The following is a 12,351-nucleotide window of genomic DNA, read 5'->3' on the forward strand; positions in this document are numbered from 1 at the left end:
TAGCCAAACTACCAGAAAAGAATGGTATACATTTTATGTTTCCAATTTCTCACCTTCTCCTTTCTCAGCCTGTTTGTATCATTAGGGTTCTTATGAAATTGCTCTCACTAAGGTCATAAATAGCTTCATTGTTGCAGAATCAAATGGTTAACTCCATCTTTACACCTAAGTGATCTCTTGCTAGCATTTAGTCACCTTGTCCTTTATACACTTTATTTTTCTGTGTACAAGAAAACTCTATAATATATTCTTAAACAATCTAAACATTTAAAAAATATATGGTACAGAAATGGAAAAGCTCAGGCACCTGGGTGTCTCAGTGGTTGAGCATCTGCCTTTGGCTCAGGTGGTGATCCTGGGGTCCTGGGATTGAGTCCCACATCAGGCTCTCTGCCGGGAGCCTGTTTCTCCTTCTGCCTATGTCTCTGCCTCTCTCTCTGTGTATCTCAAGAATAAATAAATAAAATCTTAAAGAAAGAAATGGAAAAGCTCTATAATCAGGATTGTTAACAGATCAGTGTTTGTTCTGCCTGCTTTTTTTTCCTATGACAAACTAATATACTGTATTTAATAGTAATCTTTGGTGAAAAGGGGCTTATATTATTCATAACTATTTTGCAACCTCATTTTTAACCTAATATATCTTGGACCATTTCCCATCTTAGACCATATTATAGTTCTCCTCATTCTTTTTATAATTGACTCATCATTTTTCCGTGGAAAAAATAGATTGTAATTTATGAAACACTCCTATACTGATAGATATTTGTTTACAAATATTTACAATTACAGACAATGCTGCAGTAAACATTCTTGCAACTTGTGTAAATGTTTCTGTGGGAAAAATTTGTAGAGCTAGAATTAAACATGTAAATGATATGAGGATAATTTTTATTTTAGTAGATATATATGGTTATTTTAAAAGTTTGTGTAATACACCAAGTTCAAAGAAAATAAAAATCACCACCAATCTTCTATCTATAGATAACTAATTTTATTTATAACTTAGTGTGGGTCTGTGGTAGTATAATGCTGTCATTTTGTAATACATTGACTCATTTAACATCTATGACAATCCTGAAGGGACAGCATTATTATATACAATTTTATAGCTTAAGAAACTAAGTTTATGAAAGGATGAGGAAATTTACTGAAATTTACCGACAATCACATGACTAGTAAGTTTAAGAGTTTCCATTCTGGCTAAGGCACTGTGCTAGTGTCCCTACATGTGCAATACATAGAACTATTATCTCCATTCTCTAGATTGGAAAACTGAGGCTTTGAGAAACTTTAGGTGTCTTGCCCTGGGTGAACAATGAGTAATTGGCAAAGTTGAGTATCCAACTTGGGTCTGACTTCAAAGTCTATGTGTTTTCCTCTAGACTACATTTTCCATGGCTTCCTACTATTAATATTTTGATGGATTTTTTATGATTTACTCTCATTTATGAAATTTTAGAAACCATGATCAAGTTTTTGTGGAAGAAAATGTGCATTAAAAAATCACCTCACTGCCCACTAACAAATACTATTTTGGTATATTTCCTTCCATTATTTTCTATATACACAAGCCATGCCTTTCCTGCCTTATGGCCTTTGCACATTTGTTTGTTTTCTTTCCCCTCTTCTTCCAGAACTTCACTTGGCTGGTTTCTTGTCATTCAAGGCTATGTTTAAATGTCATCTTCTTGGAGAGTCTTTCCTGACCATCCAACCTAAAGAAGTACAAAGTTACTTTCTAGCCCTTACCCTGTTTTTTTTTTTTTTACCCTGTTTTATATTCTTCATAGTACTTGTTGCTTTTTACTTATTTATTTAAAAATTTTTGTTTTATTTTATGTCTGATCCCAGAAGCTAGACAATAGCATACAGCTGGGTGAGGACTATATACATCTTGATCTCTTCTGTATATCTTTTGTGCCTGAAGCAGTGTCTGCTACATGGTATGCAATCAATAAATATTTTAAATGCCTGAATTGTTGAATACTCAAAGAGCAAGAGCAAAAGTAAGAGAGAATACAGATATTCTCTGATAGGTACAGCTGTCCAGACACCACATAACTCTGTTTGCTTATTGAATCATGTTTTTTGGGAGCTATGCTTATAAAGCTTGAACCCCTGAACCATAATTTGCTCCCTTTACTACATTCAAGTGCTGCACTCTGTAAAATATTTTGAATATATGTTTGTTTATTGTATATTTTCTCCAGTTAGAATATAAACTGGGAGATGTTCTTCCCTCTTGTGAACTGCTGTACCTCTAGTACATAGAAGGTGCTTGGCACATAATAGGTGCTCAATAAATATCTGTTGAATGAAGAAGCATCTCTTGCTACCAGTGGTGGATTAGCAATCTTGCCACTTAGACTGAGAAACCTGGATCTGTGGGCCATGCTGATTGTATAGTCAGCATAGTCATAAATATAAATGACTTTCAGAAGGAGAAAAGATGGCATGTGAGAAAAAAGCTAATATGCATGAGGTACTTAAAGTTTTATCTCACAACTTTTTGAAGTAGGTATTATTATCTCCATTATGTAGCTGAGAACACTAAGTTTTTAAAAGTTAAGTTTCTTAATTTAGGTCTCCCAGCTAGGAAGTGATTGAGGAAGGAATTAATATCAAATAGATCCTGAAGCTCAGTGGGCTGATATTCACCACAGACTGTCAGAAGTTTAGTGCAGCCCTCATTCTGGTCACTACCAGTTTTGGAACCAGTCTCAATATACAAAGCTTGTTAAAGCACTACAAAATGTATAGATTGATAGGACAGGTTTTGAATTTATATCAATGTATTATTAAATATCTTACAAAAGTGTGTTTTATAGTCAGAAAATAAATAAATAAATGAAAAATGTTTTCTATATTGCCTAACCATCATTGAAAGGCATATAAAAAGCAGTAACAAAACATTTACATCATATATTATAGACAGAGGGTTTGTTTATTTATTTATTTAAAATATATTTTTAGAAGATTTTATTTATTCATGAGAGACACACAGAGAGAGGCAGAGACACAGGCAGAAGGAGAAGCAGGCTCCCTGCCAGGAGCCCAATGTGGAACTTGATCCCAGGACCCCAGGATCAGGACCTGAGCCAAAGGCAGATGCTCAACCACTGAGCCACCCAGGTGCCAGAGGGTTAATATATTTTCAAAATGTAAATTCTCATACATTTTACACCAGAGATTATCAAAGGAAATTAACAAGAGATTTAGAGAAAAAAATCAATTTAAAGAGATTCTCTATAGTATTAAACATTTAAAAATTGCAAAGAAAAATAAAAATACTTTTTGACCCTATCAGTATAACAAAGATGAAAAATGTAAATAACAGAACTATTCAGGATGTGACAAAACATGTATTTTTATTCTGTGTGGAAGGCATGTAAATTGCTGGATTTTTGAGATCATGCAGCACTTTCTGCTATAATAAAATGTATTCATATCATTTGGTTCAGAAAATCCACTTTTAGTAATTCATCCTACAAAAATTTTCTTCTAAATATACAAACATGTATGCTTAAAAATTAATTGTGGCAATATTCGTAACACTGAAAAATTACAAATGTGAAACACCAAAAATATTGGAAATCTGAAAACGACCACATCTCTACCAATGGAAGAAAAGACACACACACACACACACACACACACACACACACACACACACATAAAAGATTTTATTTATTCATGAGAGACAGAGACAGAGAGAGAGGCAGAGACATAGGCAGAGGGAGAAGCAGGCCTCACGCAGGGAGCCCGAAGCGGAACTCAATCCCAGGACTCTGGGATCACGCCCTTAGCTGAGGCAGACGCTCAACTGCTGAGCCACCCAGGCATCCCCAAGAAAGCTATATTTGAATAGAGAGTACTTTGAAACAGTAAAATATTTCACAGATCTAAAGAAAAGTAAATAAGCTTTATTTGTACTGACAATAATAGGTCTAAGACACATTGAGAAAATCTCTTGCAACAAAATTGTAATTATTTTGTAAAAAATACATATAAGTGTATATATGCACCCTCAAATAAATGAAAATATACATAAAATATTCATATTTTTTGGTATTTTTTTATTGGAGTTCGATTTGCCAACATATAGTATAACACCCAGTGCTCATCCCATCAAGTGCTCACTTCAGTGCCCATCACCAAGTCACCCCATATCCCCCCCCCCCACTTCCCTTTCTACTACCCCTTGTTCTTTTCCCAGAGTTAGGAGTCTCTCATGTTTTATCACCCTCTCTGATTATTCCCACTCTTTTTCTCTCCTTTCTCCAGGATCCCTTTCACTATTTTTTATATTCCATCGTATGAGTGAAACCATATAACGATTATCTTTTTCCTTTCTCTTTGTTTGTATTTTTTTAATTGGAGTTCGATTTGCCAACATACACTATAACACCCAGTGCTCAACCCGTCAAGTGTCCTCCTCAGTGCCCATCACCCAGTCACCCCATCCTCCCGTCCACCTTCCCTTCCACTACTCCTTGTTCTTTTCGCAGAGTTAGGAGTCCCTCATGTTCTGTCACTCTCTCTGATATTTCAAACTCATTTCCTCTCCTTTCTTCTATAATCCCTTTCACTATTTTTTATATTCCCAGAATGAATGAAATCATATGATGTTTGTCCTTCTCCGATTGACTTACTTCACTTAGGATAATACCCTCCAGTTCTCTCCATGTTGAAGCAAATAGTGGGTGTTCGTCTTTTCTAATGGCTGAGTAATATTCCATTGTGTGTATATATATATATATACCACATCTTCTTTATCCATTCATTTTTCGATGGACACCGAGGCTCCTTCCACAGTTTGACTATTGTAGACATTGCTGCTATAAAATTGGCATGCAGGTGTTCCGGCCTTTCACTGCATCTGTATCTTTGGGGTAAATCCCCAGTAGTGCAATTGTTGGGTCATGGGTAGCTCTATTTTTAACTCTATGAGGAACCTCCACACAGTTTTCAGAGCGGCTACACCAGTTCACATTCCCACTAACAGTGCAGGGGGGGGGTCCCCTTTCTCCATATCCTCTCCAACATTTGTTGTTTCCCGTCTTGTTAATTTTCCCCATTCTCACTGGTGCGAGGTGGTATCTCATTGTGGTTTTGATTTGTATTTCCCTGATGGCCAGTGAAGCGGAGCATTTTCTCATGTGCTTGTGGGCCATTTCTATGTCTTCCTCTGTGAGATTTCTGTTCATGTCTTTTGCCCATTTCATGATTGGATTGTTTGATTCTTTGCTGTTGAGTTGAATAAGTTCTTTATAGATCTTGGATACTAGCCCTTTATCTGATAGGTCATTTGCAAATATCTTCTCCCATTCTGTAGGTTGTCTTTGAGCTTTGTTGACTGTTTCTTTTGCTGTGCAGAAGCTTCTTATCTTAATGAAGTCCAATAGTTCATTTTTGCTTTTGTTTTCCTTGCCTTCATGGATGTATCTTGCAAGAAGTTGCTGTGGCAAAGTTTAAAAAGGGTGTTGCTTGTATTCTCCACTAGGATTTTGAGGGATTCTTGTCTCATATTTAGATCTTTCATCCATTTTGAATTTATATTTGTGTATGGTGTAAGAGAATGGTCCAGTTTCATTCTTCTGCATGTGGCTATCCAATTTTACCAGCAGCATTTATTGAAGAGACTGTCCTTTATCCAGTGGATAGTCTTCTCTGCTTTGTCGAATATTAGTTGACCATAGAGTTCAGGGCCCATTTCTGGGTTTTCTATTCTGTTCCAATGATCTAGGTGTCTCTTTTTGTGCCAATACAACACTGTCTTGATGATAACACCTCTGTAGTACAACTTGAAATCCAGCATGGTGATGCCCCCAGCTCTGTTTTTTTTTCAATATTCCCCTGGCTATTGGGGGTCTTTTCTGATTCCACACAAATCTTAAAATAATTTGTTCTAACTCTCTGAAGAAAGTCCATGATATTTTGATACGGATTGCATTAAATGTGTAAATTGCCCTGGGTAGCATTGACATTTTCACAATATTAATTCTTCCAATCCATGAGCATGGAATATTTTTCCATCTCTTTGTGTCTTCCTCAATTTCTTTCAGAAGTGTTCTGTAGTTTTTAGGGTATACGTCCTTTACCTCTTTGGTTAGGTTTATTCCTAGGTATCTTCTGCTTTTGGGTGCAATTGTAAATGGGATTGACTCCTTAATTTCTCTTTCTTCAGTCTCATTGTTAGTGTATAGAAATGCCACTGATTTCTGGGCATTGATTTTGTATCCTGCCACACTGCCAAATTGCTGTGTGAGTTCTAGCAATCTTGGGGTGGAGTCTTTTGAGTTTTCTAGGGACAGTATCATGTCATCTGCGAAGATGGAGAGTTTGACTTGTTCTTTGCCAATTTGAATGCCTTTTATTCCTTTTTGTTGCCTGATTTCTGAGGCTAGGACTCTAGTACTATGTTGAATAGCAGTGGTGAGAGTGGACATCCCTGTCTTGTTCCTGATCTTAGGGGAAAGGCTCTCAGTGTTTTCCCATTGAGAATGATATTTGCAGGATCCCTGGGTGGTTCAGTGGTTTAGCGCCTGCCTTTGGCCCCCAGCATGATCCTGGAGACCCGGGATGGAGTCCCATGTCGGGCTCCCTGCATGGTGCCTGCTTCTCCCTCTGCCTGTATCTCTGCCTCTCTCTCTCTCTCTCCCGCTCTCTGTGTGCGTCTTTCATGTATAAATAAATAAATAAAAGCTTTTTAAAAAAAGAGAATTATATTTGTTCTGGGCTTCTCATAGATGGCTTTTAAGATGCTCAGGAATGTTTCTTCTATCCCTACACTCTGGAGAGTTTTGATCAGGAATGGATGCTGTCAGAAGAGGGGCAAGATGGCGGAAGAGTAGGGTCCCCAAATCACCTGTCTTCACCAAATTACCTAGATAACCTTCAAATCATCCTGAAAATCTATGAATTCGGCCTGAGGTTTAAAGAGAGAACAGCTGAAACGCTATAGTGAGAAGAGTTCACGCTTCTATCAAGGTAGGAAGACGGGGAAAAAGAAATAAAGAAATAAAAGGCATCCAAGGGGGAGGGGCCCCGCGAGGAGCCAGGCTAAGGCGGGGGCGAGTGTCCCCAGGACAGAAGAGCCCCGTCCCGGAGAAGCAGGAGCTTCACCAATCTTCCCGGACAGAAAGGGGCTCCCAGGGAGTTAGAGCAGGACCCCAGGAGGGCGGGGATGCCCTCAGGCTCCCTGGGACAGCAACAGAGCAACTGCGCGCCCAGGAGAGTGCGCCGAGCTCCCTAAGGGCTGCAGCGCGCACAGCTGGACCCGGGAGCACCTTGGAGGGGCTCGGGCGGTGGCTCCGCGGAGGGGGCTGCGCGCCCCGGGAACAGCTCGGCGGCGGCAGCTCCGGCAGAGGAAGAGGCTTCGCAGAGAGGCAGCAGCACAGCCGGGAGTGCGAATCCAACAGCGCAGGCCCCGGAGCACAGGGCGCCGGGACACAGCCCAGGATCCGGCCTCCCCCCGGGACAGGCAGAGGCCAGGAGGGCCCAGGACAGCAAGGACGCTCCTGCCCCGAGGTGAGCAGATCAGCGGCCCCGCCCCGGAGCCTCCAGGCCCTGCAGACAGAGAGCTCTGGAGTTACTGCGGGGGCTGAATCCAGGGCTCCAGAACTGCCGCAGCCACTGGGGTTGTTCGTCCTGCGGCCTCACGGAGTAAACAGCCCCCACAGAGCCCTGCACCAGGCAGGGGGCAGAGCAGCTCCCCCAAGTGCTAACACCTGAAAATCAGCACAACGGGGCCCTCCCCCAGAAGACCAGCTAGACGGACAAGTTCCAGGGGAAGTCAAGGGACTTAAAGTATACAGAATCTGAAGATACTTCCCCGTGTTTTCTGTTTTTTTTTTTTTTATTTCTGATTGCTTCCCCCACCCCCTTTTTTCCCTTTCTTTCTTTTTCTTTCCCTTTTTCTTCTCTTTTTTCCTTTTTTTCTTCCTTTTTTCTTTTTTCTTTTTCTCTTTTCTTTCCTTCTGTCTCTCCTCTCTTTTGCTCCTTTTACCAATACAACTTGTTTTTGGCCACTCTGCACTGAGCAAAATGACTAGAAGGAAAACCTCACCTCAAAAGAAAGAATCAGAAACAGTCCTCTCTCCCACAGAGTTACAAAATTTAGATTACAATTCAATGTCAGGAAGCCAATTCAGAAGCATTATTATAAAGCTACTGGTGGCTCTAGAAAAAAGCATAAAGGACTCAAGAGACTTCATGACTGCAGAATTTAGATCCAATCAGGCAGAAATTAAAAATCAATCGAATGAGATGCAATCCAAACTAGAAGTCCTAATGACGAGGGTTAACGAGGTGGAAGAACGAGTGAGTGACATAGAAGACAAGTTGATGGCAACGAGGGAAACAGGAAAAAAGAGACAGACAATTAAAAGACCATGAAGACAGATTAAGGGAAATAAACGACAGCCTGAGGAAGAAAAACCTACGTTTAATTGGGGTTTCCGAGGGCGCCGAAAGGGCCAGAATATGTATTTGAGCAAATCATAGCTGAAAACGTTCCTAATATGGGAAGGCAAACAGGCATTCAGATCCAGGATATTGAGAGATCCCCCCCTAAAATCAATAAAAACCGTTCAACTCCTCGACATTTAATAGTGAAGCTTGCAAATTGCAAAGATAAAGAGAAGATCCTTAAAGCAGCAAGAGACAAGAAATCCCTGACTTTTATGGGGAGGAATATTAGGATTACAGCAGACCTCTCCACAGAGACCTGGCAGGCCAGAAAGGGCTATCAGGATATATTCAGGGTCCTAAATGAGAAGAACATGCAACCAAGAATACTTTATCCAGCAAGGCTCTCATTCAAAATGGAAGGAGAGATAAAGAGCTTCCAAGAAAGGCAGGAACTGAAGGAATATGTGACCTACAAACCAGCTCTGCAAGAAATTTTAAGGGGGACTCTTAAAATTCCCCTTTAAGAAGAAGTTCAGTGGAACAATCCACAAAAACAAGGACTGAATAGATATCATGATGACACTAAACTCATATCTGTCAATAGTAACTGAACCTGAACGGGCTTAATGACCCCATCAAAAGGTGCAGGGTTTCAGACTGGATAAAAAAACAGGACCCATCTATTTGCTGTCTACAAGAGACTCATTTTAGACAGAAAGACATCTACAGCCTGAAAATAAAAGGTTGGAGAACCATCTAACATTCAAATGGTCCTCGAAAGAAAGCACGGGTAGCCATCCTTATATCACATAAACTAAAATTTACCCCGAAGACTGTAGTAAGAGATGACGAGGGATACTATCTCATACTTAAAGGATTTATCCAACAAGAGGACTTAACAATCATCAATATATATGCCCCGAATGTGGGAGCTGCAAAATATTTAAACCAATTAATAACCCAAGAGAAGATATACTTAGATAATAATACACTTATACTTGGTGACTTCAAGCTAGCTCTTTCTACCCTCGATAGGTCTTCTAAGCACAACATCTCCAAAGAAATGAGAGCTTTAAATGATACACTGGACCAGATGGATTTCACAGATATCTACAGAACTTTACATCCAAACTCAACTGAATACACATTCTTCTCAAGCGCACATGGAACTTTCTCCAGAATAGAGCACATACTGGGTCACAAATCGGGTCTGAACCGATACCAAAAGATTGGGATCGTCCCCTGCATATTCTCAGACCATAATGCCTTGAAATTAGAACTAAATCACAACAAGAAGTTTGGAAGGACCTCAAACACGTGGAGGTTTAGGACCATCCTGCTAAAAGATGAAAGCATCAACCAGGAAATTAAGGAAGAATTAAAAAGATTCATGGAAACTAATGAGAATGAAGATACAACCATTCAAAATCTTTGGGACGCAGCAAAAGCAGTCCTAAGGGGAATACATCGCAATACAAGCATCCATTCAAAAACTGGAAAGAACTCAAATACAAAAGCTAACCATAACACATAAAGGAGGTAGAGAAAATCAGCAGATAGATCCTACAACCAGCAGAAAAAAAAGAGTTAATTAAAATTTGAGCAGAACTCAATGAAATCGAGACCAGAAGAACTGTGGAACAGATCAACAGAACCAGGAGTTGGTTCTTTGAAAGAATTAATAAGATAGATAAACCATTAGCTAACCTAATTAAAAAGAAGAGAGAGAAGACTCAAATTAATAAAATCATGAATGAGAAAGGAGAGATCACTACCAACTCCAAGGAAATACAAATGATTCTAAAAACATATTATGAGCAGCTATACGCCAATAAATTAGGCAATCTAGAAGAAATGGACGCATTCCTGGAAAGCCACAAACTACCAAAACTGGAACAGGAAGAAATAGAAAACTGAACAGGCCGATAACTAGGGAGGAAATTGAAGCAGTCATCAAAAACCTCCCAAGACGCAAGAGTCCAGGGCCAGATGGCTTCCCAGGGGAATTCTATCAAACCTTTAAAGAAGAAATAATACCTATTCTACTAAAGCTCTTTGGAAAGAGAGAAAGAGATAGAGTACTTCCAAATTCGTTCTATGAGGCCAGCATCACCTTAATTCCAAAACCAGACAAAGACCCACCAAAAAGGAGTATTACAGACCAATATCCCTGATGAACATGGATGCAAAAATTCTCAACAAGATACTAGCCAATAGGATCCAAGGCACATTAAGAAGATTATTCTCCATGACCAAGTGGGATTTATCCCAGGACACAAGGCTGGTTCAACACTCGTAAAACAATCAATGTGATTCATCATATCAGAAAGAGAAAAACCAAGAACCATAAGATCCTCTCATTAGATGCAGAGAAATCATTTGACAAAAGACAGCATCCATTCCTGATCAAAACTCTTCAGAGTGTAGGGATAGAGGGAACATTCCTCGACATCTTAAAAGCCATCTACGAAAAGCCCACAGCAAATATCATTCTCAATGGGGAAGCACTGGGAGCCTTTCCCTTAAGATAAGGAACAAGACAGGGATGTCCACTCTCACCACTGCTATTCAACATAGTACTGGAAGTCCCAGCCTCAGCAATCAGACAACAAAAAGACATTAAAGGCATTCAAATTGGCAAAGAAGAAGTCAAACTCTCCCTGTTGGCAGATGACATGATACTTTACATAGAAAACCCAAAAGCCTCCACCCCAAGATTGCTAGAACTCATACAGCAATTTGGTAGCATGGCAGGATACAAAATCAATGCCCAGAAATCAGTGGCATTTCTATACACTAACAATGAGACTGAAGAAAGAGAAATTAAGGAGCCAATCCCATTTACAATTGCACCCAAAAGCAGAAGATACCTAGGAATAAACCTAACCAAAGAGGTAAAGGATCTATACCCTAAAAACTACAGAACACTTCTGAAAGAAATTGAGGAAGACACAAAGAGATGGAAAAATATTCCATGCTCATGGATTGGAAGAATTAATATTGTGAAAATGTCAATGCTACCTAGGGCAATTTACACGTTTAATGCAATCCCTATCAAAATACCATGGACTTTCTTCAGAGAGTTAGAACAAATTATTTTAAGATTTGTGTGGAATCAGAGAAGACGCCGAATAGCCAGGGGAATTTTAAAAAAGAAAACCATATCTGGGGGCATGACAATGCCAGATTTCAGGTTGTACTACAAAGCTGTGTTCATCAAAACAGTGTGGTACTGGCACAAAAACAGACACATAGATCAATGGAACAGAATAGAGAATCCAGAAGTAGCCCCTGAACTTTATGGTCAACTAATATTCGATAAAGGACGAAAGACTATCCATTGGAAGAAAGACAGTCTCTTCAATAAATGGTGCTGGGAAAATTGGACATCCACATGCAGAAGAATGAAACTAGGCCACTCTCTTTCACCGTACCGAAAGATAAACTCAAAATGGATGAAAGATCTAAATGTGAGACAAGATTCCATCAAAATCCTAGAGGAGAACACAGGCAACACTCTTTTTGAACTTGGCCACAGTAACTTCTTGCAAGATACATCCACGAAGGCAAAAGAAACAAAAGCAAAAATGAACTATTGGGACTTCATCAAGATAAGAAGCTTTTGCACAGCAAAGGATACAGTCAACAAAACTAAAAGACAACCTACAGAATGGGAGAAGATATTTGCAAATGACTTATCTGATAAAGGGCTAGTTTCCAAGATCTATAAAGAACATCTTAAACTCAACACCAAAGAAACAGACAATCCAATCATGAAATGGGCAAAAGACATGAAGAGAAATCTCACAGAGGAAGAGATAGACATGGCCAACATGCACATGAGAACATGCTCTGCATCACTTGCTATCAGGGGAATACAAATCAAAACCACAATGAGATACCACCTCACACCAGTGAGAATGGGGAAAATTAACA

This window comes from Canis lupus, chromosome X (assembly GCF_011100685.1).
Source record: "Canis lupus familiaris isolate Mischka breed German Shepherd chromosome X, alternate assembly UU_Cfam_GSD_1.0, whole genome shotgun sequence".
In the NCBI taxonomy this organism is placed as follows: Eukaryota; Metazoa; Chordata; class Mammalia; order Carnivora; family Canidae; genus Canis; species Canis lupus.